Source organism: Neltuma alba, unplaced genomic scaffold, assembly GCF_004799145.2.
Source record: "Neltuma alba isolate B1F8T4 unplaced genomic scaffold, ASM479914v2 tig00006472_pilon, whole genome shotgun sequence".
Lineage (NCBI taxonomy): Eukaryota > Viridiplantae > Streptophyta > Magnoliopsida > Fabales > Fabaceae > Neltuma > Neltuma alba.
The window spans coordinates 1-7,319 of NW_021634478.1; the positions used below are offsets into that span (position 1 = coordinate 1).

At 39.9% G+C, this 7,319-nt stretch overlaps 2 pseudogenes; one reads left to right on the plus strand and one right to left on the minus strand.

Moving 5' to 3' along the window:
- Positions 1-7: 7 nt before the first annotated feature.
- On the plus strand, positions 8-2,019 carry LOC114750487 (probable mediator of RNA polymerase II transcription subunit 37c; annotated as a pseudogene).
- Positions 2,020-3,837: 1,818 nt separating this feature from the next.
- On the minus strand, positions 3,838-5,823 carry LOC114750492 (uncharacterized; annotated as a pseudogene).
- Between the last annotated feature and the right edge of the window lie 1,496 nt (positions 5,824-7,319).

Consider the following 7,319-nt stretch of genomic DNA (forward strand, 5'->3'; position numbering starts at 1 on the left):
TCTATTGATGTTCTTAGATGCCAAGAGGTTGATCGTTCGCAGATTCACTGATGCAACTGTTCAGAGTGACATTAAATTGTGGCCGTTTAAGGTCGTTGCTGGCCCTGGTGACAAGCCAATGATTGTAGTCGCCTACAAGGGTGAAGGAAAAGCAATTTTGCTGCAGAAGAGATCTCTTCTATGGTGCTTATGAAAAATGGCGTGAGAGTGCTGAAGCTACCTTGGATCCACAGTGAAGAATGAAGAATGCTGTTGTAACTGTCCCTGCTTACTTTAATGACTCTCAGCGTCAGGCCACCAAGGATGCTGGCGTCATTGCTGGTCTGCTGAATGTTATGCGAATTATCAATGAGCCTACAGCTGCAGCCATTGCTTATGGTCTTGACAAGAAAGCAACCAGTGTTTGGCGAGAAAAATGTCTTGATTTTTGATCTCGGTGGTGGTACCTTTGATGTCTCGTTACTCACAATTGAAGAGGGTATCTTTGAGGTGAAAGCCACAGCTGGAGACACTCATCTTGGCGGTGAGGATTTTGACAACAGGATGGTGAACCACTTTGTCCAGGAGTTCAAGAGGAAAATAAGAAAGAATCAGTGGCAACCCCAGAGCACTTAGGAGGCTGATGAGAACGGCTTTGAGAGAGCTAAGAGAACACTTTCTTCCACTGCCCAGACTACCATTGAAAATTGTTCTTGTATGAGGGGAATTGATTTCTACTCAACCATTACTCGTGCTAGATTTGAGGAACTCAACATGGATCTCTTCAGGAAATGTATGGAACCAGTTGAAAAGTGTCTGAGAGAGATGCAAAGATGGACAAGAGAAGCGTCCATGATGTTGTCCTTGTAGGTGGTTCCACCAGAATTCCGAAGGTTCAACAACTTCTTCAGGATTTCTTTAATAGGAAAGAGCTCTGCAAGAGTAGTTAATCCTGATGAGGCTGTTTGCATACGGTGCTGCAGTTCAGGCAGCCATCTTAAGTGGTGAGGGCAATGAGAAGGTGCAGGATCTCCTCCTCCTTCTGGATGTCACCCCCCTCTCGCTTGGTCTGGAAACTGCTGGTGGTGTGATGACCGGTAATCCAGGAACACCCAACACTACCATCCCAACTAAGAAAGAGCAAGTTTTCTCTACATATTCTGACATCAGCCTGGTGTGTTGATCCAGGTTTATGAAGGTGAGAGAACAAGGACTAGGGATAATAACTTGCTGGGTAAATTTGAACTCTCAGGTATTCCTCTCTGCTCCTCGGGGCGTTCCACAATTACCGTGTGCTTTGACATTGACGCCAATGGTATCTTGAATGTCTCTGCTGAGGATAAGACTACTGGCCAGAAGAACAAGATCACTATCACCACGACAAGGGAGAAGACTATCAAAGGAGAGATTGAAAAGATGGTTCAAGAGGCCGAGAAGTATAAATCTGAGGATGAAGAGCACAAGAAAAAAGGTTGAGGCGAAGAATGCATTGGAGAACTACGCCTACAACATGAGGAATACTGTGAAGGACGAGAAGATAGATTGGGGGAAAACTCGATCCAGCTGACAAGAAGAAGATCGAGGACGCTATTGAGCAAGCCATCCAGTGGCTAGACAGTAACCAGCTTGCAGAGGCGGATGAGTTTGAGGACAAAAAAGGAAGGAATTGGAAAGCATTTGCAACCCTATCATCGCCAGATGTACCAGGGCGGTGCTGCTGGTCTGACATGGGTGGGCCAATGGATGATGATGTCCCATCTGGTGGAAGCGGTGCTGCTGGCCCCAAGATTGAGGAAGTCGACTAAGTGCTGTTCTACGGGGTTTCATCTTGCATGCTTTATTTTCCCAGCCACGTTTTCCAAACGCAATGTCCTTATTTTCAATGTTCTAGTTATTATTTGGACTGAGGCGAATATGCTTTTGGTAGTATCTGCATTTTACGTTTTTGTTTTCATCTGTGAAGATGTCGAATCGTGTTAAACGAATTTTGTCGAAATATTATTGCTACATTATAAGTTTGACCTTCAATTTTACAGTATTTCTGCTCGGTGGTTTCGAGAGAATCGTTATCACACTTGAATGGCTTGTTAATTTTAATCTGTTTTGCATGAACAATTAAGTACGCAATGTAAGCTGGAGGCAGGTTTCGTATAATGGGACAACATGCTAGATGTCGCAAGGTTGGATCATTTTTTCATTTTCCATATAGCTCATCTTTGTTTTAGATCCACTGGCGGCTTTCTCTTGATTCACTTCTCAATACGCCATAGTTTGATTATCATGACTATTGAAATTTTAACATGAAGTATTACTACGGCTCAGCCAAGGGAAGGTTGAGAGTTTTAATAATGCATGTCCAATTGTCTATAGCTAAACATACATACATGCAAACCTGTTTTATTAGTAATTAAAATATCATCAGATTGACTGATTTAAATAGATTAAAAAAAAAAAATTTATAATAATTTACAGGCTATTTATAATAAGTGTTATTATTTTTAAATATCTATATAGTTACGGGCTACTTTAAAAAAAATAGATAAATAAAAAATAAATAAATAAAAAGATAGTGAATTAAGATTTTATGTTTAGGATCAAATTAAATGTCAAATTATCTATTATATTAAAAATTATAAGTAATACTGGAGAAGAACCCTTGGTTCAGCGAAGTCAGAAGGCAAGGCTTTTCGGTAAAGAACGAGAAGATTTAATGTTGAAAAAAAAAAAACCGTGATTGGCAATACATAAATTTGTAGAGCTTCACTCGGAAAACATACGAGAGAGAGGCTGGAGGAATTTAAAAAGTTAGCATTGTTTATGCCGTTCAGACTTCAGACCACTTTTCAAGAGATGTTCTCACGGGTTAAAACTTGGAACTAACAGCCGGGGAGCAAGCGGTCACTATGTGTAAGGCCCAACCATGTGTGACTCATACCCAAAAGAAAAGTTAACAGTCCAGCAAGACGTCATCCTTGACCCAGGGCAAATTATTTCGCACTCTAAAGGGTCGCTACCCACTAAAAAGATTAAAAGAGTACTCCTTAATAATTGGTTGCCCGCATTGACCAAGGAATTATTCACGGTGCGCTGGGACCGTACAAATGTACAATTTTTACGTGAGGCCCGTCGCCAAAATCCTCATTCCACCAATCATAAAGCTATCTTTGTCATCTTTGCCTCTTCGTCAACAAATCAAATCTCACCCTTGGTCTCCTGGCCGTTGGGTGTTTCAACAACTGAGTTAATTTTACCTAGATTCCCACATATTTCAACCGGGGAAAACTATTACAGCACTATGATTACGCACTACCCCACTAATGCCATAACTAAGAAGGACAACACGGTACACATACACAAGGTTCCACATCTCCATAGTAGCCCTTTAATTTTGGGACCCAAATTTTCCTGTGCTTGTTTCTGCAGCTATGACAAAATTAACCCTATTCTTTATTCAGAGAATCAAATCTCATATAATAGCATATAATGATAACAAACACCCAAAAAAAAAAATCTCATCAAATGAATGCTCTAAAAAGTGATAGTTTCAAGTACAGCATGTACGTATATTGGTTGGGGTGGAGGGTTACAGAGTGAGTGGACTCGAAATCATTCTGAGGGGGGACTCTTATCCTATCGGAAAGTCATTCTATACTTGAAGATGGATCAGAGTGACAAAAGAAAAATGAATCAGATATTAAAGGACAACACAAAATATAGGATAACAATTATCGCGAAGGAAATCATCTTTAAATATCAATCCAGATAAGTGTATAATTAAGAATGGTGTGAGAACTGGATGATAAAAGATTAGTAGTCATTACACAATGAATGCCAATGAATGCAAGGGGAAAAAGGCAATTAGTGAGGAAAAGGCTGAAGACAAAAATGAGACGCCTTTAAATATAAATTACACCGTATCATACAATGTTAGTAAAACAATGATATAAGGACCATGGTGGCGACAATCCAAACAACTTTAACGAAATGCATATTTCAAGTTAACATAAAATCATTACCACCCAGTTGAGGGCGACGGCAGACTCGAACTTCGTGCTCTTCAGGTCCATCACGAAGTTTCGGCACCGTGATCTCCAGCACTGATCCTGGCTCATCATAGTATGCTTCTAGCTTGCCATCTTCTGGAATCCGAGTAGAAAGTGGAATCTCTCGAACAAACTCACCAGGAGGGCAGTGCTCTGAAGATGGATCTGCAAGCTTGAATGTCCTATCCTGTCTCTTGATAAATGGTTTCCCAGACATGCTCACACAAGTAACCTTTATGATACCATGAGTAAAAGTATTCCTCCAAGAAACTTTCACGCTCGGGAGATCAACAAAGGGCAGACTGATAATAATTAAGTAGCCCCGTTCATCCTCATAAAATAGTTTTTGCAGCCGTAACAGGTCCATAGGCATTTCTCATTACCACTCCACTGAAATTACTCAACCATTGTGGTTCACTTGGGTGAATTTCCATATCTGGAATCCGATCCGAAGGAGGATTAACAACCAAGTGACAATCATCATCATTAGCATGGGGGAAGAAATCTTTCCTCCTCTTGCTGTTAGGGGATAGATCCATTGCATCGCCATTACTGTGGTTAGAAGGATGAGTTGACAAGTTAAGCCCAGATCCATTATTAAGCAGTTTCTTTGGGTGTGCATTTGAAGCACCCTTGATTGTGGAATGATGCTTCTCAAGCTCGAAGTCTGTACTGGGAAGAGTCCTCCATGAACTAAATCACTTGCTTCAGGTGGGATTGTGAAATTGAAATCCCTGCCAGTAAGTTCCATCCACCTTTTCCGCTCATCCTCATCAATTCCCGCAAGGTTAGGGGATGAAACAACCTCAATGCCATGCAAACATTGGGGATTTGATAGGCCTCTATAATGTTTTCGTTGCATCCTGTGAGATCGAACAAAGCCTCTATCGACACTAAATGGAAAAGGGGGCTCCCCTTGGCGAGAATGGCCATTCATGTAACTTCTCAATTGCATCTTGCCCAATGCATTTTCCGGCCTCTCCTTGAAAACCCACATGTACATGTTTTCCATGTCATGTTGAACCATGAAAACATCAAGCTTAAGATCAGATTTATCGAACCCTGAAACACCGCTGCTGTTCCGAACTATCTTAGCCTTGGATTTTTCATTCAATGCAGGCTTAAAATAGAAAGTGAAGAAAAACCATGCTCCCCATATACTATCAACTCGTTTTGAGCACTTCTTTCCACCTTTAGGAATGGGGTTGAGGAAACTCTCAGTCTCATACACTTGAGTGCCAAGGCCAACATCTAATATATCGCACGGGTCAGAATTCCACAACGGTGGAGGCGGGCTGCGCTCTGTTGACAGGGGCAAATTGATATCCGGCGGACGGGAAAGTATGACTTGCCGATTCATCTCCAAATCCAGTTCCTCGTGAGAAGATGCGCTTGAATCCATAGACAAGAGCGTGGATGGGTGATGATTCTCCATTGACAATGATGTGAGAAGAGAATCGCCCATCTCACCTCATCTCGTTGACGAGAATCATTGCTGGTTGATTCAATGTTGCCACCCCAAAAACAATCCAACAAAACAAGCTTATAAACACCTTCGTCATATTAATCCCCTCTATACTTCTCCATTAAATCTCAAAACTTATAAATCAGATAACAAAGTCCTCACGCACACTCAGGGAAATATTTTTAAAAGCCCGTCACTATAAGACTCAAAACATAAACTGTGTATTTACCCACAATAATTTAAATTACATACTGAACAAATTCTATAGGAAAAGACAGAGAAGAAAGATGAATAGACATATACAAGGTATAAAGTCTCTTTAATCTCCACCCATTAAAGAGAAAGGAAAAGATCTCGAAAATGCTCAGGGGAAATTAAGCGTTGCCCTAACCCAAAGATCTCCAAAAATCCTCCAAACTCAGGCGGGAAGCACTCAATCAAAACCATCAAATCCACAAAAGCATGTAAACTATATAACTTTTCGCAAAGAGAAAGGTTTAACAGTTATAAGAAATTGATGGTTAGCGACAGAGAGACCCGACAAGAAAATCAAAAGGGATCTTCAAAGAGTACCTTTGGTGTAAGCATATGAGAATCGAGAACAAGAAGAATAGGAAGAAGAACTTGCGCAGCCAACGAGGACGCTGTTCTCCATCATAAAATCGAAAACCATATCCTCGACTCCAGACTTTGCCCTCTACTCTTTTTTGGGGGGGGTGGGGGGTGGGGGACGAAAAAGTAAACAATCTCCTCCTTCGTAGACTCGTCAAACGAGAACACTGAAGAGGACCCTGTAGGGAATTAGCGGAGAGAGTTTGCAGAGGCGGGGAAGCTGTCTCATTATAACGACAGGTTTTTGGGGTTAAGACCTTCACTGGATACCACCCGCTCGCGCCACCGTTTGTTAACGGTGATGGTGCATTTCCCTGTCTGATTTTTGTTGGTATTGCTTGTTGTAACTACTTATAACGCCCTGTTTGGCTTGGGCTATTCCCCCTAGGCTTTAATAGTCTTGGGCACCGAGGGTTTCTGAGTAAGGTACAAGTCAGGGCATCAGGGACTTGGATTTTTATCACCATCCTTCCCTTCCTCTTTCTTTCTATACCCCTTTTTTTCTTTCACAATGGTAGATTAAAATTTCAATAGTTTAATTTAACATCTAATAAAAATAATGTTATAAAAAAGTAAATAAAAGTAAATTTAAACTGTTCAAATCTAGTTTGAACAGTTCATTACTGTAATAAAAATGTGTGTGTGATAATAGTCTGCAGCTGTGAATTGATTAGATCAGATTTTAACAGTTTTAATTTATTTATCTATTTTTTACAATGATATTTATCTTTATAAAATGTTATAAAATATTAAAGTTGAACCATTGGAGTTTTGTTCCCATGATTGTGAAGAAAAAAGAGGATAGTGGAGAGGAAGATAATGCAAAAGGTCGCGGAGAGAATCCGAGTCCATGCAGTAATACTGCTTATCCTAACCTAGTTTGCATCCACTTCTACTATAATATTATCTTCATTTCTTAATATAAGAGCCAGCTGACTAATTTAAGTATATTAAGAAAACTAATTAAGTCAGTTATTTATAATAAATAGATGTTTTACTAAAATGTTCATACTAATCAAGTGTATTAGCTAGAACTACTATTATTGCAAAAACTATTTTGAAAAAAATAGATAAAAATATGAGAGACAAAGTAGATTGAGATTTTATATTTATGACCAAAAACAATAATCAAATAAGCTCTTATATTAAAAACCAGAGATAATACTCACTTAAGGATAATTGACATAATCTGCCTTTAATCAAACCAGAACAAGAAAATA